This window comes from Pseudoliparis swirei, chromosome 10 (genome assembly GCF_029220125.1).
Source record: "Pseudoliparis swirei isolate HS2019 ecotype Mariana Trench chromosome 10, NWPU_hadal_v1, whole genome shotgun sequence".
NCBI classification, from domain to species: domain Eukaryota; kingdom Metazoa; phylum Chordata; class Actinopteri; order Perciformes; family Liparidae; genus Pseudoliparis; species Pseudoliparis swirei.
Window position 1 is genome coordinate 6055823 of NC_079397.1, and position 25219 is coordinate 6081041.

Below are 25219 nucleotides of genomic sequence, written 5' to 3' on the forward strand. Positions count from 1 at the left end.
ATTATAAGAAGCAATTACCAGCAGTATAACAAACTCCTCTCCAGGAGAATCACATATTGATTACTAATTTGGGACTAATGAAAACGTAACCAGCCACTGCTCGGAAAGTTGAATTACTCTTCTGATTATGCTTTCTGCATAGACGATTTTATTTAAATAGAAAGGGGGATGAGCTATCAGGGGATGGGCGGAGGGAGTCCTCTGATTGGCTTGTCTGGTTTTCTGCTCCAGTTCCTGCAGAGATGTGTTACATAAAGTGGCCTGTTGCATCATGGGAACTGCTGGACAGGACTGCTGCTGTGGCATGTACAGGACTGTCTCAGAAAATTAGAATATTGTGATAAAGTTCTTTATTTTCTGTAATGCAATTAAAAAAACAAAAATGTCATGCATTCTGGATTCATTACAAATCAACTGAAATATTGCAAGCCTTTTATTCTTTTAATATTGCTGATTATGGCTTACAGCTTAAGAAAACTCTAAAATCCTATCTCATAAAATTTTTATATTTCCTCAGACCAAGTTAAAAAAAAGATTTATAACAGCTGAGTGTTTGTCAAGGCTCAGGAAACCCTTGCAGGTGTTTCGAGTTAATTAGACAATTCAAGTGATTTGTTTAATACCCTACTAGTATACTTTTTCATGATATTCTAATATTTAGAGATAGGATATTTGAGTTTTCTTAAGCTGTAAGCCTTAATCAGCAATAAATCAGAATAAAAGGCTTGCAATATTTCAGTTGATTTGTAATGAATCCAGAATGCATGACATTTTTGTTTTTTTAATTGCATTACAGAAAATAAAGAACTTCATCACAATATTCTAATTTTCTGAGACAGTCCTGTATGTGATGGGGCAAACTAATAATATACCACTGAATGAGATTGCATTTAAAGTTTCGTTGTAAAATATTTGGACGATTATTTTTCATGTTGACGGACAATCCACATTACAAATGTCTCAGAGAATACATTTTAAAAGACTCTTTAAACAGTCTCCCCTGAGAATATGGTAATATTTGACAATTTTACATAAATTAATACATAAACTAAATCAAAAGGCAATATTTGCTACATCTGTATATTCAATAAAGTAAGGAATTGTTTCAACTATGGCATTATAATCAAATTGATATGTATTGTATGAATAAAACATAGCATTAAATTCATACATTATTCCTTCTTAAAGGCTGTAGTGTTTAAATTACATAGTCATGAAGGTAGATGAAATATAAGGAACGACAGACTGCAATGCAAGTCAACATGCTCTAAAAATCTACTGCCTCCAAAAATGACTTAAGTGAAATCAGCATTTATTTACAAGAAAAGGAACATAATCACGCACGGTAGAATATATCGCCTTCTCCTATTTAAATTTATTAGTTTTATTTTTAGCTCGGTAATGCTTAGAAACTAGCAACTGAGTGTGAAAATGTGACCAATTTACTCCAAACCATGAAGCAAAAACAGAGAGAGAAACCTTAAAGTCAGTCAAGAGAAGAGTGCAATCAAGCCCGTCTTCTGACTTGTTATTCCTGCAAAGCGGCTCCCACTGAGCCCCGAGTTCCCCTCAAATCACATGCAAATGTAATTTACGTTCCCAAGTTGGCCACAGCAACTGCCCACCCTCCTCCCCAGGATATTTGCATGAGAAGATTGCACTGCGACACCAGTGAGAAGGTGGAGGAAGGAGATGTGTGGATGGGAGGGGAGCAATGTGAAGGAGCGGTCCTTAGTAACCGAAATAAATTCATATTCATACGTTCGTTTTCCTGGGACACAACAAACCTGTACAGAATACATCGGTGCATGCACGTCAGCTCGATGTATATCTTAGCCTAAATAACGCCTTTGGCCACACACATTCTCACAGACACACACACACACACCACAGTCTGTCATTAACACACCTAAAGTAGGTGTAATTGTGTATATGTCTTCAACCTGACTCATTGCCGACAGCAGTTACTGATACATACTGGTACATTTCATACTTTGAGATGTCAATCTCCTTTTTTTACATAATCCTGCTTCACTGCTCTCCGAAAGGGTTTTAAATATCACTTCACATCCTTTTTTTCAAAAAGGTAACACAACCAACACAGACATAAACATGAGAAATGTAACAGATATTCAATATTGTGTGTGGTAACCAAGGTCTCATAAAAAGTGCAGCAGAACTTTTCCTTTGACATAACTTTTCCAGTTTGTGGAGCTGGTAGTCCGCTGTTTGAACCGAGTTGTAGCCCGAAGGCGCTCTGCTTCCAGTACAGCTAATGTTCTGCCGTGTCCTTTGCTCTGCAGCCTGCAATGTTACAACAAGGCTGGAAATGTAAAGTGACAGAGAACACTTAAAAGGTTTAGTTCCTCCAGGCGGCCGGCGTCCAGCCGCCTGGATGGGAAACAACCAGACTTCACCCACGAAGGCCAAGTGTAATGTGAGCCTGAGTTTCTCAGGGTTACACAGTAAAAGTCAGATTTTCCTTTGTTCTCCGGAAGGTTCTGACAAAGGTGTCAACATGATGATCTCACTTCAGCCAATCATGAAATACAGACGCTCGTTGTCCTCTTATCTCCCCTCTACTTTGGGCGGTAGAGAGAAGAGATGTGTTGCCATGAGGTGGGATGGACGGTGGTGGTGAGAAAGGATATATATCCACTACCGTTCAAAAGTTTGGGGTCACTTAGAAATGTCTTTATTTTTCAAAGAAAAGCACTGTTTTTTCAATAAAGATAACATTAATCAAAAATACACACCATACATTGTTAATGTGGTAAATGACTATTCTAGGTGGAAACGTCTGGTTTCTAATGAAATATCTCCATAGGTGTATAGAGGACCATTTCCATCAACTATCACTCCAGTGTTCTTATGGTACATTGTGTTTGCTAATCGCCTTAGAAGACTAATATCTGATTAGAAAACCCTTGTGCAATTATGCTAGCACAGCTGAAAACAGTTATGCTGTCACAGTTTCAGCTCCACACCCTCTTCACTCCCCGTCGTCAGTCTAACTCTCTTCACCTGTTCACACACCTGTCACAGTTCAGCTCCTCACTCTGTGGTTCAGTCACTCCCACCTCGTCAGTCTGACTTCCTCCACCTGTTCACACACCTGTCTTTGATCACTAATCAAATCCCTATATAGTCTCCTGCCCCCCACACACACACACACACACACACACACACACACACACACACACACACACACACACACACACACACACACACACACACACACACACACACACACACACACACACACACACACACACACACACACACACACACACACACACACACACACACTGCCAGACTCTCCAGCACTCGTTTCTAGACGGATTTCCTGTCCCTTGTTAACCTGCTAGTCCAACTCCCCGAGAACCTACCAGCCCTTCGTCCTGTTGATACTCTGCCTGCCGTTTCCAGAGTGTGGAATATAAGTTCGAAGGATCCCTGGAGTCGAGGGTGCATTTTATGGAGGACTTAAAATGACTTAAGTATAAATAAATAAATAAATGAATGCATGAATAAATACAAGAATAAATAAATAAATGCTTAAATAAATGTATAAATGAATAAATAAATGCTTAAATCAATGTATAAATAAATAAATAAATACAGGAATGAATAAATATAAGTTATAAATCAACAAGACATCATTAAATAAATATATTTCTGCATTTCTGTATTTCTTCATTTATTTATTTCTCTATTTATGTGTCCACACGTATTTCTTCATTTATTTATGTGTGACATTTACGTGTCCGTATATTCAAATGAGCTCTCTGTCTAAAGCATGATTGGTCACAGGAGTGTGATGCACCTGGTGTGTTGTGCTCTACTATTTCTGCCTGGCACATGACGCTGAAGTTGACTCAGCTCACCGTTAGCAGAAGTTAGCCTAGACAGCTTTTTGACTTCAGTTATCAATTCCAAGAACACTGAGTACAGACTTTTGGAGTCTGGTTTTGGGAGTCCAGACTGACGGTCTTTCTGGTCTTGTGACGTCACCACATCAACTGTTCTTGCGCATGAATTATTCACTGTAAAATAATTTACAGTGGAGTAGAATGTGTTGCGGTGTTCACTGTTGTTTGGCGTAGGCTACGAATAAACGATAATAAATATACAACGTCTCGTAGCTTTCCTGACCCAGGGTCGCTACAATATGAAGTTATGAATCTTAACCCTCAGTCAAATTGACGTAACGTTATCTTTTAGTAAATAATAAACTCGTTGTGCTCTTTAGATCCTCAAAACCTAATTATATCTCATGTTTAGAGACGTCAGAGCCAGCGGAGCATTTCAAAAGTCCTGCCGAGATCAGGCTTTCTCGGCGGCTGCGCGCTGACCGCCCGGAGCTCACTGGTCCGGACCTCAAATCTCCGTCGCATATCCTTATTAGACTGAATCTCGATAAACCGACCACAGATTTGATGCTTAAACAACTAACTTCTCGGCTGAAAACATCCTTAAATTACATTCCGTGACTCAACAGTAGTATTTAGAATGTACAGACAAGAATGCATAATAAACGCTGTTCGTCTACAGATCCAAGTGCTAGGGATCGATTGCTTCTGTCTTGCTAATCCTGTTCAACAATGAGGTTCGGACCGCCCAGCTCATTTGAATATACGGACACGTAAATGTCACACATAAATAAATGAAGAAATACGTGTGGACACATAAATAGAGATATAAATAAATGAAGAAATACAGAAATGTAGAAATACATTTATTTAATGATGTCCTGTTGAGTTATAACTTATATATATTAATTGCTGTATTTATTTCTGTATTTATACATTTATTCTTGTATTTATTTCTGTATTTATACATTTATTTAAGCATTTATTCATTTATTCTTGTATTTATTCATGCATTTATTTATTTATTTATTTATACTTAAGTCATTTTGAGTCCTCCATAGCATTTGGGTCTACACACGAGTCGTTACATATGCTGGTGATATAAGCTATACAACTGGCCTTCCTTTGAGCTTGAAGTTTGAAGAACAAAATTAATACTTCAAATATTAATCATTATTTCTAACCTTGTCAATGTCTTGACCAATGTTCCCTCTAATTTTTCATGTGTGTCAAGACTCTTGACTATATTTTCTATTCAATTTTCAATTCATTTGATAAATAAAAGTGAGTTTTCATGGAAGACACAATTGTCTGGATGACCCCAAACTTTTGAACGCTAGTATATATATATATAATTTAAGCGTCAGACTTGGGGTGACAGGGCCTTCTCAGCTGCTGCACCACCCCCCCTCCATCTGGAAGCCCCTCCCCATCCGTCAGGCTCCCACCCTATCATCTTTCAGGCAAGCCCTCAAAACCCACCTCTTCAAACTCTCCTTCACCTGCTAACCCCTCCCCCCTCCCCTCCACTACATGACTCGTTCCGTGTAGTTTTTTTGTTTGTTTTGTTTGTTCCTCATCTTTCTATTTACTTTTGTTCCGTTTGTTTATGCCTTATATAAAGTGTCTTTGAGTGTCTGGAAAAGTGCTATATACATTTGAAGTATATATATATAGCTCACACCTGACTGCATTATCTATGCATGATACTTACTGTACTCCCCACTGTGCAGCCAAGTCATCTACAATAAAAAAATTAATTCTTCATTATGAATAATCCCTAGGAGTGTCTGTCAGCAGATGGATAAATAACTAAATGACAATGAGAGACGGGGAAAAAAAACCTCTGCTGACGATTGGGGGTGGGAAGACATGTGAGACTTAGTAAAGAGCCAATGAAGGTACGAAATCTGCAATGTACACTGAAAGTCCAACAAATAGGGTTTGTACTTGTATTGTTTTGTTGTCTTTTCGTTGTTGCACAAAACACTTTAAAATACTTTTTGAACTTGGCTGCTTCTATTTAAATTTCATATACATATATCTACGATATTAAATTCCATACACATATAGTAAAGGAGGATACAAAAGGGACGTTGTCTTTTACCTGGATTTGTTTCAAGACTAAAAACCTATTTCCAAATGTGGTGATTTTCATAAATAAACTGGTTTATATAAAATTATTCCTTGATTGAAAGAAAAAGCAAAAAAAGACGGTTTCTTTTTCTTAGCTCATAAAAAGCTGATATTTCGGAGATACGTGATTTTCACTGGACAGCATTGCTTTCATGCATTCATTGTTCAGGTCCCTGTATAAATATCATAGCCTGGAAAATACAGCACACGAGAGAATGGAACAGAGATACTGGATAAAGAGAGCAGGGTGGCACGGCTAATGAAAACCCAGGAAATGAGAGGACGACATCAGAAGTAATTAATCTATTTTCTGTGGTCCAGCAACACTGTCTATAATCTCGATAGAAGCCAGAGGCACATAATGACTGTTTGAAATGGAAGAAAATAAAATCGACCTCTGGTGGTTCATAGCTGTTTAAAAAGGAAGCGAACAAAGCAAGGACACAGCTTAAATCTTGTTTTGCAGGAGTGCCACCCGAGTTCAGCCGAGAGGGAGAAGGGGACCTGACTGGAGGTCAATGGGGGATCTTGGCGAGCAAAAAAAGGGCAAATAACGTGGCAGGCAGCAGAAGATGCGTTGACCTTTTTTTTCCTGCTGGTTTTGGAGCCAAAAGAAGAGCAGGGGGCTGGGTGGAGGAAGACTTGCCTGTGGTGAGCTGGAACCACCTCCAATCTCATGGCATCACCACCCCCCCTCTGCCAAACCTCCTCCCAGGAGTCGAATGGACATCACGGAGGAGCGCAAGGGTTATAGACGCTGACAGGTCTGGGCAGCCGTCATAAGAAATGACCAGAAACCGGTTAAGTGCTTGACCACTCTTTGAATTATCAGACATGTTCTACAGGCGGTGAAAACACGGTAATCTGACTTATTACCAGCCGATGCATCTAACCCGGCCTGCTATTATGTGTGCATCAACACCCTTTTCAGTTAAACATTAATAGTGTAGTTATCCAAGAGTTTGTCAACAGTATGCTGTTTGGTGAATAGTTTATTAGGTTATTATATTCCGACGGGTACTGGGGCTCCGGGGTCGGCAGCTCCGACGGCTCCTGGGCTCGGCAGCTCCGACGGGTCCTGGACCTCGGGGTTCGACGGGTCCGACGGGTCCTGGGGCTCGGAGGTCGGCAGTTCCGACGGCTCCTGGGGGACGGGGGTCGGCAGCTCCGACGGGTCCTGGACCTCGGGGGTCATGAGCTCCGACGGGTCCTGGACCACGGAGGTCGGCAGCTCCGACGGGTCCTGGACCTCGGAGGTCGGCAGCTCCGACGTCTCCTGGGGAACGGGGTTCAGCCGCAGAGCCGGCGGGTCCAGAAGGGCCTTGAGGAACCGGCGGTTCTCTTCCGCCTCTGCCCGCCGCATCTCCTCGATACGGGCCAGCATCTGCCCCAAGCTGTTCATCAGCTCCTCTTCTGGATCTGGCCGCATCCCTTCCAGGCGCTGGGTTCCCGGGGGCCCCACTGTAGCACGACTCATGCCGCTACCCGTGGGTTTCCCCCACCCGCACCAAGGACCAGCCAGGCACCAAGAGGTTTCGCTCATTGACATCTTTTATTTCGCAAAACACACACCGAGCAGACCGCAACACTGTGCCTCTGCTCACTTCTTCCTTCCCTCCAGCTCTGCTGCCCTTTTATACAAGCAGCATCGGCTGCTGACTGATTGCCACTCAGTCAGAGCAGCTGACTGATTGTCAACCAGCCAGCAGCCGAGCCCAGATTGGGGACAGCTGCCACAATAATGTTTTCATATTTTCTGCAAAAAAGATAAGACTGCATAGCTTTCTTATTCAGGATAAACGTTTAAAAAATCACGGCACACAGAGCAGCCTGTGGTGATAAATGAGCTGCAGCATTTCAAAGAAATTGAAGTACGACATATCTAGGAAGCTTTCAGCGGAATGAAAAAAATAAGTCATTTTTTAAAGCAAAAAACTGCAGATTCTCCCTCAGTGTCACTTGATTAAGAGCAGCATAGTTTGTCTGTAGGAGATGGAAACCAAAAAGCGAAGCGTAATATAACATAAAAGTGCAGGAACACGTCATCATTTTTTAAGGCTGACACTTGACTAATACTCATTTGCGTATAAATGCAAGGCTGTGGTGGGAAAAGGTTATAAAAGCGAGTTCAAGGAAGATTTTTGTGGAGCTGTTCAAAGGCTGTGGGTACACTAGATTCCACAGCTTAGGTGTTAGCCATTGACTTCAGCTCACCAAACACAGCTGCCGTCTAGACTAAGATGGTAAATATGCTCTTCTGGATACACCACAGACACCCCTCTCTCTGGAAAGGGGAGCGGATGCGCAAGCTGGACCATAAGTCCTCTGAGAAACACGCTAATGTCAATTATATGGCTCGGATTGTATGTTGTTTCATTAAAGTGAGATTTAGCAATGCCGACTTTCAGCAGTACCTATGAAAAAAATCAAAAGGCTCCAGGTGTACAGCTCCATCTGTGATGATGGTGAAGTCAAATAGTCAATCCTGTAGCCAATTCAAAAGCAGATTTTTCCATTGGCACGAATATCAGTTTAGCCGTCCAGCGGGCACACGCCTCCCGACGCGGCTGAAACTCGTCTACGATGAATCCGCGGGCGTCGTCGGCACGACCGAAAACCACAACGGGGGCACGGTAAACAGGAACGGTTTTGAACATGAATCAACAGCAACGAGGGCGTCACCCGTGGGTTTCCCCCTAAAGCACCAAGGATTTGCCACCAACACCATGGTCCGATTCAGTAATACACTTTATTTCACTCCAACAGCCCGCACGACAGCGCCTCTGCTCACTCTTCTTTCCAACTCCAGCTCTGCTGTACTTTTATATGAGCAGCATCGGCTGCTGACTGATTGCCAATCAGTCAGAGCAGCTGACCGATTACCAACCAGCCAGCAGCCGAGGCCAAATTGGAGACAGCTGCCACACACCGCTTCAATAAATGCTGGTGTTGTTTAGTCGCACCCGAAGGCCACAGACTCCGGGGAAGATACTGGCGTTGCTAGCTGCAGTAAACACGTGCACAGATTAAATGCCTCTCTGCAAGTCAGCTTGGTCAAAATAATTCACTTTTTTTCTTTTTTACAGGATGCCTTTTCAACAGTAAACTTGATTTACGTTGGCTGTTCATTGTTAAAACGATCAGCGGTTGATTCTCGCCCATCGTGTGTGTGTCTGCGACAGCTTCCATCCATATCCACTTTACCAGCATATGAGCCCTTTGGTTTCCCATCCCATAAATATGAGGGGAGATGAGGTCTGCACACTGACTTTCATCAAGGCCGATTAGCCCCAACAGTTTCAGACACTCTGGATGCACTGACTCCCGTTTTGGAAATACTCTGCTTTTTTACGCATGGTTGTTTAGCTTTGGCTTGTGTTTGGAGCACGCCTGCTTGTTGCTCAATCCAGGCCATTAGGTCTAAGTGAAGGAAATGGATGTTGTCAGAGTGCACACCCACAAGGTGGAGTGTGGTTCTGCCATATTGGTACATTTAAAAGAAGAAGAAAAAAGAAAGCGTTTTTTTTTCTCATTTTGTGATTTTTAGCTTGTCAGAGTTGCAAACGCACAAATCACCGGCTGCAGAAACATGTAAACAACACACCTACATTCCTGATCCCACTTTCTACTCAAATGTTCAAGGATTTATTCAAAGGTAACATAATTACTATCTGTAACTTGCAGAGTTACTAAACAACTCAACATCTCTAAAAACAATTAAACCTAAGTTAACACAATTTTTTTTTTGTTTACTCAAAATAGTGCTGAAAATAGTCATGTTTTATTCATTTGTGCAACCACATGTGTGTGTATGCATGGGCCATGACATGTTATCGACAAGATAGGTATATTTTTAAAGGTACAGTACATATCATAAGCTATGCATGTACGACAGCATTATCACTTTATCCTTTAACATTCATTCAAGTGTTTCAGAGTTTGTCATTCCAAAGGGACTTCTTCCAAGATGTTCTTCCTATGAGGTAAATGTGAATTCTCATTTGCAATATCATTACTATATACATGCGTAAACGCTAACCTTAGCTAAATATCATGAAGACAGTTTTCCTCAAGGTGACCTTAAGGCATAGTGTGAGTGCTTCTCTTCATGGCAGCAAAGATAACACCTGGACATGGGGTGGGTGGGGTCTAAATGCGGGAGATCAATACTGTGCTCGTGCATCGATTTTAGGATTTCTACTTCATGAATGTAAATCTCTAATACACTCCCATGCCCTCTCGAGGTCAGCCGACTGGAAATAAATGTGGAATAATTGTTTTTTTTCTCACAGACGGAGGATTTGATTTCACAAAGGGAAATATCTGCCTTCTATTTTGCTATTGTTCTGCTCTCCAGCTCCTTTTTTACAATTACTACGGCGAGCGAGTCCACCGGAGCGTGCTGAAAGTGGCCTTCGCTGCTCCTCTTCCTGCATTCCAGCCAAATAAACAACACCACGTCAGCACGGTGCAGCCCATCAATCTCGCCCCCCCCCACCCCCTTAGGGTCCCGTGAGCAGATAAAAAGCTAATCAAAAACTCCGCCGCGTAATTCATCAGCTTCTCATGGACACTCCATCTTCCACTACGTCACTTTTCCCCCTTTTTGGCAGCGCCACCATTTTTCAGCCAACTAAGCCGTAGTGATCCTGACATGCTAACAAATCAACGCATCGCTAACCAGTAAAGTCGTTATAGACCCCGTTTGGGTATTGATATTCTATCGGAATCTGAGACGTGTATTGGGTATTTTGATACCAATGCATAGTGAGCATTATTGGTTGTCTTGTTTACAATCTTTAAGTCGTTGCTGCCACTATCGTGCTGACAAATGTCAGCACGATAGTATGATAACATGTGATGTTTCGTGGAGTTCACGGCTCTGAGCTGAAATTCCCACGAGGTCTGTCCCACTTGGATGAGCCTTTCAACAACTTGCCAAATTACATCTTGACCACTTTTTCAAAACCACTGTAGGGACTGCCCTTTGGGGAAAAAATAAGTTTTTTCTATCCGGAGATCAACTGAATGTAAGTTTAAAGTTGTTTGTTGGACTTGCTTAAAATGCACAACAGCATCCAGCGATTGAAGAAGCGAGTTATCTATAAAGACAGACGTTGTGGATTTATAGTGGGAAACTCTGACTGATAAAAAGAAATGCCACACAGGATGATAAGCGATTGATCTAATGTTAGCAACATTGACGACATGCACAAACTGTTAAGTGTTTTCCTCCTTACCAGAAAAGTCAATATTCCTACGTGTGTGCAAACTTCGATGAATAGATTCTCAAAGAATGCTACTAAAAGCAGATTATTTATATTGTTCTTCTTTAAGGGTCTCTTGAATTTTTGTAACCAATATAAATAAAGTACGGTGTGGGATATATTTTACTGCTGAATAATAATAATATTTTATAATAATGAAATTGATATCCGAAGTAGTTTTTTCTCCTTTTTATGTACTAACTGAATTGTACAACATAATCCCAATTTAAAATACACTGCAATCATCCTCAATCTTATGTGGATGCATCTCGTGTGCCTTTATCCTCACATATTTCCGAATATTACAAAGTACAAAGAAGATCTTGGGTTCAGACTTAATAAGTATGAAGAGAAAACTGGGCGGCCGACAGTATTTCTACACTTTGATGTTTTGGAAAAATCATTACCGCTGATAAAGGTGGAGGGTATGCTCATAATCAAAGGGGCTCAGTCCATTATTGGAGTTGTCGTTGTTGAAGGTTGCCACTGCAGCATTGGTGCCATCCTATTACTTTAACTGAATACATTAGTTATGCTGTGCATTCAAATTGATAGGGCGAAAGGTGAATCACTCTGATTTTTGTATTTACGCCTAATGAATATTTGCGCAACCATGGCTGCTAACCTCAGTGGAGACTCTACCAAAGGGGGAGGAACATAATGTTATGGTGAGTTAGAGGAAGGCGGGAAATGTTATGTTTCGGCCTTTGCAGAGTGGCGCTTGCCTGATGCGGTGGCGTTTCATGGCGCGTTGTCTTCGCTCAATTTAAAAACCCTCTGACGCTCTCAGAAGAACTCATCACTGGGGGGAAATGAATGTGTTTTTTGTTTTTCAGGACAATCCTCTAGATATTAAATAAAAGAGAGCATTTTCACAAAGCATATCTCTCATTATTGCATCCTGTTTTTGACATTTAATCAATTTTCAAATGGTGGAGTGAATTTATTAACAGGAGGTGTGATAATTGAAAGGCAAGTCACTTTAATCTCCATGCGCTATCTTCCTTTATAGCCTCTTAGAGTGCACCCTGAGCAACCATTTATGCATAATTTATGATACAGTCCATATGCAGTAATACGCACACACTTTTCTGCACACACACACAGTTTTTTATTCCCTTTTTATTCAAGAGGATACAATGCAAATATTAGCTTTTGCATTTTATTGGCCTTCACACCTGCACGCTGGAGATATTTTGAAGTGGTAATCCAGTGTTTATATTGTGCTTGGTTCTCTTCACTTTTCTAATATCCTCACAAAGTAGGAAAAAAGCAAATGAAAGACAGCGTGAGGGCCATCTTTCTCTGGGGGGGATACACTTCAAACACAAGCCCCTGAATTTCAGCCAGTGTCTGTCTCTCTCTGTAAGTGAGAACATGGAAATTTTGACATTTCAATTGCTTTCAAATTCAGCATGGGGCTTTGAGGCTGAGCCTCTATGGAAGAGAACAAAATCAGTACTTTTCCAACTCTTGACAGGATTAAAAGACTGCTTTGGAAATATGTTGACATACATTGTTAGTTCCATCTCAAAATGTGCTACAAATGCCGGTTCCGGTGCCTAATCAGGGGCCTTATGTCCCCAACATCACAGCCGGAGCTGTCTCCATCCAACACACGGACCTCAACACATTCATCAATTGAAAACCATTCCGTTCCGCCATTTAAACACAACACCACGGCTTTGATCTTTGCTGCAATTCCCCCCTCCCCCTCCCCCCCGCCCCCTAGTCAAAAACTTTCCGGTCCTTTCATGTGAGCAGCGGCTGAGCGAGGAACTCTGTCTGGGAACAGGTGTTCTGCTGGTTTGATGTTGGCCTTGCGGTGGTCCGTTAGGTTTGCAAACATGAAGCAGTCGTGACTCCATTCTGGAGACCCACGACCGCCCCCCCCCCCATCACACCCTCCCCTTCTCTTTTCGAAGGCAGCCAGGTGCCAAAAACACATGCAGCCGTGTTGAATATGAAACATCAGACACATCAGTCAGTGTGTCAGATGTTTTTTGAAGGGGCGGGGAGGGGGGGGGGCGATGCCCGACTGGATCTATCTAAGCTCTCCACTCATGACACAAGTAAATGGGAAAGTTTTCCGTGATGTCGGTCTCTCCGAAGAGGCTCGGCATCAATGGCGGCTGCGGATGAGGGCGGGAGCTGTCCATTAGGCCGCGGGGCTGAGTCTGACTCCTGCTCCTACCTCTCTGATTGTTCAGGCGTTGTGCACGCTGTGGGACAGTGTGAGCCGCATTGCGTGAGCGGGGAAGTGTCTTGTTTGCTAAAGGGCACACATATCAGAGATAATGTCTTTAAACTGCTCGTCACAGAGATATACGCACCTACAAGTTGTTGCATTTGCAGTTGAGCTTGCTAGATGCAACCAGCAGGGTTTATAGTAGGCACAAATAGAGACAAAGTCGGCACTTCATGACCTTTTTGGCCTTTTAAAAAGAAATAATGCCCACTCTTAACCCATAGTCACCAGTCCACCAGGCTTCGAGTCTCTGGTCCTCTAAAGGGATGACTTTTTCTTCCGGAAAGATAATTCCTCCTTTGGCGTTTTGATGATGGTGGGGGAGAATAACACGTCAGACTGAAATCCCCTATATATATTCAGCTGTTAAGATCCTTTTGTTTTTCCCACTCATCAAACTATAAACCAACCCCATGTGCCCCATATACAGTAGATTCATCTGCATTCATTATATCTCCACTCACATTTCTTCAGATTCTCCCTAATGAGTGATCCATCTGTATGCAAATAATATATTATATGGACAGCCTCCCAACGTCACCTACTCTGAGTCACAGACAACACATCGGTGTGCGACGGCATTTTAAAGCAGCGAGTTTCATCCTCACCAACATCCTCCCACCATGTCATTCACACACGCTGTGTCCGTGACAGATGGCGTGTCCGAGCCTGTGGAGGTCGACCTCACAGGAAGTGAGAAAGCAGTGCAGCTTCTGCAAGGACACAAATGCAGCTACGCACAGACAAACTGAGCATCAAGTTATTCTTATCAACAGACGAGGAGTCATTTGGATCCACATTCTGGCTCTCCACCAAGACCCAGCGTATTTAGCTACATAACGATTCAACATTTAAAAGACTAGTTTACTGGCTGTATCAGATTACGGGAGCCGCTGCCCTTTTTAAGCCGTTGAGCAACACCGAGTCCTGTTTTTAATACGATTATAGAAGAAACTGGGCTTAAAAGGCTTGTTTTATGTGAGGGATTTGCAACTCTTCAGTCGTTGTGATGATCCAAATGATGTTGAAGAGTCCAGATATTAAATAAGCATTACTTCTGTTATTGTAACGCAGTTCTGGCCATTCAAAGACATCTGAAGCCTCGAAGGCTCACGAGTGTCAAATAAACATCAAAGGCCGGTTGGTGAAGAATAATTTTAGCAGAGATTAAATGCATATGATATAATGCCCAGTGGAAGATGGTGTGAGTCTTTATTTCTCTGCTCTAAACACGTCCGTTTGGAGCACATCCGTCAAATTCAAGGACACAGACACTGCCCCGTGGCCGTGTGCTTTCCACTGAATCACTTTACGTATTACACACGGAGAGAGAGACTGGTGGACGGCGGTGAGACGGGGAGACATGACAAAGAGGAGTGCAGGAGATAGGAGGGTTGACTGAGGGGTAAACGGAGCGCCCAGTGAGCGCGGAGTGACCCCAGAGCTTGAGATGGAGTCACGAGTCACTGGCTGTGTTTACTGTACACGGAGAGCGACGCCGTCACAACACAGAGGGACAACATCATACTCTGGAAAACCTCTGAGAGACGGGGGCAATCAGCTAGCGCGGATGTTCAGTAAAGGATGCGAGAATATGATGTTTTCTAAGCAAAGGGTATATTTACTGTTTAATAACTTCAAATATCAACAAAGGGTTTGGCAAATTAGGCCCAACAGGAAGTTGATAGTCTGACGGGATACAGCCCTGGGACAGACGGAACATATCTGATTTAATTAATTTGTTACCGCCGAACTGGAGTGAATTGTTGATTAAGGTAGAGTATCTCGATTTTGCCTTTTCAAATTATAACGCAATTTGTGTTCTCAAAACTTAAAATCTCTGTCTGCCGATGTGGAACGGAGGCCAATTAAGAGATGCTAACAGCTCGTCAGGAACTAACGTATTGACGGCGACGCGGCTTTTGATGCTCGGCAGCTTGTCCACGAGTTATTAAAGAAATTAATCATTGAGAGACGTTTAATTAGTGCCGATGTTCTGCACATCGAAATTGCCCTCTGACGGATTCTTCTAAAGCTACTGATCATTGCACATCTTCCTGTGAGATGTGTGTTCTTTTTGTCCAACACGCCTGTGACCTGGGGCATTTATTTGTGTTTTTGGGGTTTGATTTGACGATTTATTTGTTTTTGACGTAGGACTGAAACGGGTCGGGTTTGTGACGTCGTAAAAACACTCCTGGGTATTTCCAGAGGGGCCGATGAAGATGCTTCTGCCATGGCTCTCAATGGCCGCCAAGCCTCATTTCAGGTTGCAGCAGTATCTCGTGGTTGTGATGCCTCATTGCACCTGCTCCTCAGCAACGACTCCCCACTGGTAATCATAATGAGACCGCAAAGGTTTTGTGAAAGTTTTCTTTTGGGTTAAAACCAAAAGGTGTCCGCAACTGGGGCCGGTGCAGAGATGTCTGCAGCTCCGGCCCCTGCACAGGACTCCGGAGGTATTGATTCAAAGTGTCTGGTAATCTGTGAGCGGGTCCAGAAGTGCTGCAGCGCTGAGCGAGGCGAGGATGTTCGTATCTGCCTCTGAATAGGATCAGCACCTTTTATTCTGAAGAGCCGAGGTGTCTTGTGCTCCCGCCAGAAAACAGCTCGTTAAGCTGCACCGTGAAACTCTTTTTAAATCAAATGGATTTCATTTTTTTTTTGGAGAGTAAATTCTGTTCCCTGCGGACACACACTTCTACAACAAAAATGAGGAACAAACAAAGTGCGTCATTGATTTTGGACCGCGGCGTAATTGTTGTTATCGGTTTTGATGCCCCCTGGTGAAGCTTTTGGCTTTGTAACTCTGTGTTGCCATCCCAGTGCTCACATGACGATGCTATCGTTGTTGTTTTTGTTGTTGTTGCCGGCTCTTTTCAAAGTAAGTCGGCTTGCTGAGCTCGTTAAATAATCTCTGAACCTCATGACTGATCACATGGCTCCTAAATCCTAATTTTCCCTGAGGTGCTTGTGTTGCTGCTCTCCAACAACTGATGTCTTTGTTCTTGGTACCCTGTTCTTGGTTTCCCTGCATTGTAGTTAACTCTTTAATATCCACGCTCCCCCACCGGCATTGAGGACAAATAACAAGAACATTCTCACACCCGTGGTCACTGGGTATTTCTGTCCACACTGGACACCAAACCAAAGTAATCTAAAGCCAACCAGTAGCAGGCGCCGAAGAGGAAAACAACTGAGATGTTGACCTTAAAGGGCCAGTTCACCCCAATCACAAACATGTCATTGTCTTACTTATCTTGATTTGAATTGAATTATATTTTGTGATTTTGCAACATGGCTATCCGTCACACTGGCGAGTGTCAGAAGTTTGTAAAAAGTTAAAATAGTGATGTAATGAAAAGCTACGCCCGGTTTCAGAGTCTTTAAACAGCTTCTGTCCTCGGTGCTACAACTCCTTAAGATCCAAGTCCAGCTCCTTTGAGTTTTTATATATATATCTTTTTTTGTCAATGAGTCAGCCTAGGTACTACTTTTAATTGGAATACTTTATAATAATTGTTTTGCAGTGCACAATGCATGCATAATCCACATTGGTAAGTGGCTGCTTCTTCATTAACAACGTGTAAGAAATGAATGTGAGGAAATCCATGATTATCGCAACTCGCAATCACCAAACCCTACAGCGGGTGCACACTCATAATCTGCGAGGCAATTTGCATACGCAATTAGTGTAAGCTTCAAGGAAGGGATGTGATTGACAGGACGGAAAGGTGTTGCCTAGTTGGGCAGATTCAACTTCATTTAGAGAGTCACCGTGGTGGACTTTATGTGGTTTGCACATTGTCTCTCTTAAGCCATTTTAAGTTATCGCATAGGTATCGAATGACGAGACCTAGAGTATAGTGCAGAAATGATATGATTGAGGAACAACATTTGCACCAATTCTTGGTCCGACGGCATTGTTTTACCTTGAGAAACTCACAGCAACAATACACTCCGACAATCATGGAAACTCTTCAAATGTGCACCACCGGCAGCTTCAATGATTTTACTAAGAAACTAAAAATCATGCCGGCAGTTTGATAGAACTTCCTTGGATAGGAGACACAGACAGACATTAGAGGAAATCTATTCTTACCTACGGTCTACGTTACATCACCATTTTTTCCACCCCCTCCACCAAGGTTAATCATCTGGCTGTGGAGTCAAAATCATTGGCACGGCCGGCCTGAGAGTTAAAGGGCCGTGTTGAATCTCTCGCCGCGCTTATGGGATGTGAGGGGACAGCCATGTTTCATTAGAAATTCAAGGCCAATCTGTTTCCAGGGAGGGGAAGCAGGATGTTAAGGTAATGAGTTAATTTAGAAGATAAGGAACGGCGAATGTAATCTCTGAAACTTCACCTGCGGCAAGATGGCTCCTCGAGCCTCAAGCCCAACCAATCAAATAGAGGGGAGAAAAGTCGCTCATTATCATGACAGTCTTAGCCACAGAGCAGTAAATATGGACAATCATCCTCTCAAATAGTTGGTAAGTTTAAACCCTCTGGTGTAAATAAGAGAGCGGGGGTTCCTTCAAATGCTTTAGCCTGAAGGGCAAAGAGCTTAAAAGACTCCCATAATGTCTGCCACTATCGCAGACCCCAGACTACCCAGTACGCCAGCATTATATCAAATGTAAGCAGATGCCTAGTTATTATCCCCAAGTGGGCCGGGTTGGCCCCGCGGCGCTGTGGTAATGAGTGTTTTTTCCTCTGACTGGGTGGACATGTTTTGGAAGAAAGCCCCCCCCCCCCTCCTCCTGTCTGCCCCGAAAAAGGATGGCTTTGAGAATAAACTCTGCACAGCACAGACCTATACGCCTCCATATTTGCATCATCATTCTTCACGGGAGTCCCGAACGTGTCGGGCTGTTCCATTTTTCAAGAATGAATTGGTTTGTAGAATAAACAAGAGGAGTGGGGGGAACCAAGGCCGCTTGCCGTTTCATCCCTTCGTGTCTTTGAGCCGTGGGCTTTTTTTTTTGCCGGCGGTGCCATTACCCGAGCGATCGACTCCGGCCGTGCCGCCTGGCAGTTCTTCTTAAGTGATGAAGCATTCCCGCAGTCGACGGGTGTAAAAACGCCTTCTGAGTATCCGCTCGGGAGAGGGGGGGGGGGGAAGGGGACCACCTCGAGGAGCGGCGACGTCACGGAGATAACTAGACGTGGCCGCGCACGTGTCCCATCTACAGTACAGCACTAATGAGTGAGGGAGAGCACGGGGGGGGGGGGGATGCGGCTGGCATGACAACCTACAGCAGGCTGGAGACTTGGGTTGTCATGGCGATAAACAAGGATGTTTGCATCAGCGGCAAATCTCGGCGGGCACACACACACACACACACACGCGCGCCGTCTCGAACTCCGGCGCTGATGGAGAATTGTCGGGGACAGAGATGAGTAAAGGAGGAGGAATGCCTTTTTTTCTTTTCCTAGGCATTCCCTCGCAATCTCTGCGACAAGGTCGGAGGGGGTGGGGGGGGGGGGTTCCTGTCCAACACAGGAACAGGGATTTACCCCTCTTACCAGATAGGGGTACATCAAAGGGAATAATGAAATCACCTCCAAAAGTCGAGTCACACTCAAATATTTGGGGATGTTGTGTTGATTCTGTGCCTTTTACATTTATTCTGTTTAAATCCATCCACTGGGAATTTCAATAAGCATCCGATGACCTTGATTGGCAGTAAAAAAAAAAAAACTCACTCGAGGAAGCTGCTCTCCTCAGTCCAGAATGCAGGCGTGGTAAGACGACATAAGTTATGTGTGAAAAATATGCACGCTTCCCTACACACGGTGAAATAATTTTAAAATCCGCCAAGGTCATTTGTGACACGAACCGGGCGGCGCAGGGTGACACTGATTTTAATTGCTTTTTTTCCCCCTCCTTTTTTTTCTTTTCTTATCCCATCATGCAGCTGTATCTTGCACACACTGCCGGGTGTCGTGTTGCGTTCTGACTCGTGCGTCGGACAAGGGGCGGCCGAGTGAACTCCTGCAGACCCGAGAGGGAACTTACACGGTAATATTCTTGACGTATTCTGGGAACACCGACGACTGAACCACTGGAGGATTGTGAGCTTGTACAAGCAATCAGCCTTTTTTAGTTTTTAGTTTTTTTTCCCGCCTGAGATAAAACAGTGTGAGGCTTAATTCCCAGCAAAGAACAACGAGCTATTTTACTCTTACAAACTGGCGAATGGGAGATAAGGTGAAGAATGGATACGAGTAATTTAGATTCCAGGCTCATCTCAATGCTGACAATCACACCTCCAATACAAAGCAGCTCGATCAACAGGGGAGTGCAGCGTACACACACCAACACAAAGAAGAACAGTCGGTGAGGTTATTACTAACATTACCCTGGAGGTGCGGTGGCATGTCCTCCTCTATTTTCTTTTACATTTAGACTCTGCCTTGTTATCAGCACGTCGAGCAGGTGCATCATGGAATGCCCCCATGTGTCTTTAGAGCCGGGTGGATGCGCATGAGTGTTTTCAGGTAAGCACAGAAAAGAAAAGGTCTTTTTTTCTCCATTTTTTTTTTTCAATGCCTCATTAGATTCATGAAACATTTTCTTTTTATGCTGCGTGCCCTTCAGTAATAATTAATCATTCATTAGGCAAAAAGGATGTTTCGCCCACTATGTAGAGGCGAGACTGGGGGACAGACGTGGAGCACAGAGGCAGAGGCTCGTGTCCCTCGGCAAACCCACACACACAGGTATTAATCTCTAATAACTTCCCCATAAAGCGCCTTCGGGCATCTGCAGGAGAAATACTACGGGTAGATGATACGTTTTAGCAGCCCGGAGTACGAACCAGGATATTAAAAAATCGTACGAGGGCAAAAGCAATTTCCCCCTAAAAGAGATTTTAAAATTACAGTTCTCAGACTCAAAATCATTTTCTCGTCTTTATACCGACAGTCTCACAATGAAACACCTCCCCACTGCCACCATGGCTATACATGTACACCAAGATAACGTCTCCAAATTAAAATATCCCTGACAAAGCCATGAAAATTAAGTTTCCTTAAATACATTTTGTACATTTCAGAACGAATCACACTTATTATGAAGACTTTCTTTGGGAAGGAAAACCTGAATAAAAGACATTGTGTCATTAATATAGTCCGAAGCCATTCAAGCGTGTTTAAAAAAGCAGGCGGCGGACATATCTGAGAGACTGGTTTTTGACTGGATTCATAAGACATTGTTCAGGCTGTGGCGATCATCCTTTCCTATTTTTCTCTGCGTCTTAACGGGAACAGTTGCAGCTGATGAATATGAATTTTAAATGCAGTCGCATGTGAGTTGGAAGAATGAGCTTTTGTGGTGAGACCCGACAATGCTTTTGGTTCTTCTGGACGAATGAAAACGGCCGTATAAAAGCGTGGTTGTGTTGTGAAGGAGAGGTCCCACTTGTGCTTTGTTCAATTCAACAGCTTTCCAGCTGACAGAGCTTTGAGTGTCATTTCTGAAATGCTTTTTGAAGTTTTGGGGACATCTTTGGTGCCAAGTGATTGTGGCTGTGACATCCGTGTATTGCAAATGCCAACGGTAAGACTACTATTGTCAAGAATCCTCACTGGCCTCTGAATTTAGTGGTGATTTTCTTTAGAAAGTGATTTCTAAAATCGTACTTCTACAGTCTATAATATACAAAGTTGAATCTTTCCAAGGCCAGTATCTGTGTGAGCCACCTCGGTACGTAAACATTACAAGAACCAAACAAAAATCATTAAAAAAAGTTTATAACATTTTGCAGGTGGCCTTTCTTTCTTTGCGTCGACGATGTTGATGCAAGTACAAAAACCCATGGCACTGCCTATACTTTAATGGCATCATTTTGAAAAAAATATGTACGCGTCTCGCCCTGTTTAGCTCTGGTGGGAGAACGTGTAAGTGTGCATTTGTGAGAGCATGCGCGTGAGGATTGATCATGTGATCTGAGTCTTATCTCGGTGGGTCGACAGAGATCAAGCAGCCCTCTATACACCCTGTCAAAGCTTAAAATCAGGGTCGGGCCTTGAAAGCAACACGGGTACCGTTAGCCCACAGCAACAACAGCTAGGAGTAGCACCTTCTCTAATTAGTGTCTTTTTACTGTATACATGGTGGAATCTAGGATGGTCTTTGTAGAGAAATGACGCATTGGTGCTGATGTTAAACTGAAGTGATAATGAGGGATCATTCTCCATTTCCTTCTGAGTCTTATTGTATAAATAAATGGAGCCATTTTAGACTTTTAAATTGATTTGTTTCCACTATGTTGATTCTGACAAAAGTGGCAAATGAAAACTGCAAAAAAAAATAACAAATCGATCTAAATTCTCCCCAAAGAGTGTTTGAGTAGCTTCGGCATGAAGCACTTAATAAGATTCAGGCCAGAAATGATCAGTGTGATTGAAATGCCTGGGTTCAGGATGAACAAAATATGCTGTCATTGTCAGGAAAATCAATTCAGGTAAATGGTTTAGCTTTCTTGCATTTGGTTTATTTAATTGAGTTCGAGCGGTCAAACCAGTCAGAGTGAAATATATTCACAACAACATCCCCGTGTTTTAACCTGTAAAGCATTTCAAGTGAGCGAACTTAACTCAAAACAGAAAAGATGGATCATAAACAGATGTGCGTCCAAGATTGAGTAAATATTTAGGAGAAGATATAAAAATAAAAAAAAGTCTATATCCAATTTACTGAAGACGTGGTTAGCAACAATGCACTCACTCCATGATCCCACGCCACATGTCCAATATTTGATTTTCATGACAAAAACAAACAAAGTTAATAGAAAACTGTGTGCCGTCATATTTATTTTGAGGAACCTAAACACTGAGCAAGTTCATATGGCTAGAATTCATTCTTGAATGATTGCAGAAGTACATTTGAGGAGTGATGCGTATGAACTTTTGTGTTGTTCCTTCCTTTTTTTTTTGTCTTTAGGCTTATTCTTTTGTTTTTTTTGCAGTTTAAAATTTGATCTAGATTGACCGTCATGCCTTTTGCTCGTTCTCAACTCCAAGCCAGTCGGCTTGCATACTGCATTAGCGTGAGAAGCAGGAGGTTTTATGTTCAGTGTTCAATCAATGTATTTGACCTACTGTAGCAGTGGAACAGCGGTAGTGGCTTCACAGTAATTACCAGTCAATCAATAATCAACTCCAAAGGACCTCATTATGCAAGACTGACCTACTTTAAAAAAAGTAGCATCATTTCTCAGCACATTATTTATCTACATAGCCATTGATTGTGATGGTACAACGATGAGGTACTTGGACGTGGACAAACAAGCAGGGAAACGAGCCCAGAAGCATCCGTAACCACCAGCATGAGTCCGTCTCTGGTGACGGTGTCACTGATCCGGGCACAACCCTCCTCACCGGCGCCCACTACCAAATGGCAACCCAAGGTCAAATCATGGGAGAGATGTTATTTATAGCGCCCATTTTGTTTTGCTATCCAGAGCAGACACAAACACCCGACTCATTACTCCTCATGTCCAGCTGCCTCTGTTACCCTCGTTTCCCTCCATCTTTTAATCAACCGCTCGTAAGCGAGAGGCTTCAGGCAAACGCAACGGAAGCCCGGCAGACGTCTTTCTATCCTTGCCTTTGGCTTTTCAAAAAAAGTTCACTCAACATTACTCAACAAAAGGTTAGCGTTGCTTGGACATCACTGGTTCGGGGCTTTAGGCCTGTGCTATTATTAAAAGCTCCGTTACAAGCCCTTGAACTGTTTGGGAGTGAACATCTGCAACCGGACTCTCACGCGAGGTATAAATAAGACCATGTGTGTTTTACAGTATTATTGTGTCCCAAACTCTCATCGCACATTTCCTGACGCCAACACTAAGTCAAGACTCCCAGAAATGAGAAACTAAATCCCCCTGAACGCGTTTCAAAAAGCCAACAAGTCCACGCTGCATCCATCAGTGCAGGCACAGCCCGTCTGATTCAGTTGGCGCTTATGAAACGGAGCATCTGCAGATTCTCCCAGAGAGTATGTAAACATAAGCTCTGTCTAGGGAAATGGGCCATCTAGATTTGAGATGGGGGGGGGGGGGGAGTGTTGCCTCGCTCTCTCCGTCACCTGGTAACAGTTCTGACACACGGGAGGCTTCATGGCTAATGTATTCCAAGCGCTGGGCTAAACAGCAACACCTGAGCGGCCCCTCCTCTCCTCCCTTTTCCGCCTCTCCTGTTGCATTGGCTGCTCCTGCCTCCCGAGATATTAGGTAATCCGGGAGCAGGCGAGAGGTGATAGGCCGCCCGTCTCCCCCTGCGATACCGTATTTGTCAGCATAGCACGCGGTACAATCACCGTGGATATGCTTGACGTGTTTGCCGAGAGCCGGGAGCCATCCGTTCCAGTAGCAAATCGGCTATCTACCGGTGAACCTGTGGTCGGTGATAAGCCCTCCTTACAGCAAGAGGGGGTGAGGCGGGTTCCCACCAATCACCAAAAAAAAAGCTGAGATATTGGGCACCTTATGCAACTCAAGTGGCTTTTCAATTATATCTGCTCACTGTGTATATTCATAAACTGACAAGATATATGAGGAGGAATTCCTTATCACTGTTGAGTTTGTGGAATAGATTATCAGCACACGGGGAACAAAAGCATGCAGGAGAAAAGTCACAGTCAGAGAGGGATGTCTTGTTCCCCTGTGAAATGGCATTACGGCTCATTTCCCAATCAATAGCGTGCCTCTTTCCTTCCCTGGCCGAGATAAACCCATCACAATTGAAGGATGGAGGAGAGAGAAAAGAAGCAGGAAAAAAAAAAGACCGGGTAGCAGAGCAGCAGACGGCCCGTTTCTATCTGATGGGAAAGAGGTGAACAAACGGAGGGATTAGCTTCCATGGGATGAAAGCAGCTGCTCGTCTTCCGTCTCCATTCCCCTGAACCCTCCCCCTCATCCCCCCATCCCCTCCTCCCCTCCCCGTCTCTCCGTCCGCCCACACATCCACGCCGTGGTCTCCCCTCGCAACCGGAGACATGCTCTATATGTTGTCGCTGAGGTGATGCCGCCAGCTGCGCTCCACCCTCTATACCTCCACCCTCTGTACCTCCAGCAGTTTCCCAGCAAACACCAACAGCCTTCGCGGTGCACATGGCGGTGTAAAGACGCGGCAAAATCGGGCGCCAAAAATGTTGATGACACGCAGCGGGGGGGGGTTGTTGAGTTGTAACAAAAGTGTACTTCCCCAGTGGCACCCTCAAAGCACCCACTGACCTAGACACTGATACACAAACACCCACACACCGACAAGGGGACACCCCATTTCTCTGTAACTTCTGGGGGGAGCCCAACAAGGAAAGGTGCACTCTTACCTGGCAACGAGAGAACACCTTCAGCTCCAAATCTGCTCGCCCTGACGAGGAGGCGCGCTCATCTGGAGTAGGAGAAGGGAGTCTTGAGGAGAGAGAGTATGTGTGTGTGTGTGTTGTGATGACGCGTGTGAGAGAAACGAGAGAGAGAGTGAGAGAGGTGGAGCCTTGTATGGAGGAGAGAGGGAGGAGGAGGAGGAGAGAAGGAGGGCTGGATGATGCCCCTGTCTGCCGTCGATGCAGCCAGTCTTGTGGGAGCAGTGGGGATGGCGCTAGATCACCTCCTGTTCAAACACAGGCGGCGGGAGCAGAGAGGGAGGAGGAGGAGGAGGAGGAGGAGGAGGAGGGACTCTGGGC

At 43.8% G+C, this 25219-nt stretch overlaps 1 protein-coding gene across 1 annotated transcript in view; it reads right to left on the reverse strand.

Moving 5' to 3' along the window:
- The window catches only part of syt1a (synaptotagmin Ia), a 166366-nt gene extending 141413 nt beyond the window's left edge, over positions 1–24953 (reverse strand). Inside the window, exon 1 of the mRNA XM_056425497.1 lies at positions 24866–24953. The gene's annotated coding sequence lies outside the window, so the exon portion shown is untranslated. The remainder of the gene's footprint in view (positions 1–24865) is intronic.
- Between the last annotated feature and the right edge of the window lie 266 nt (positions 24954–25219).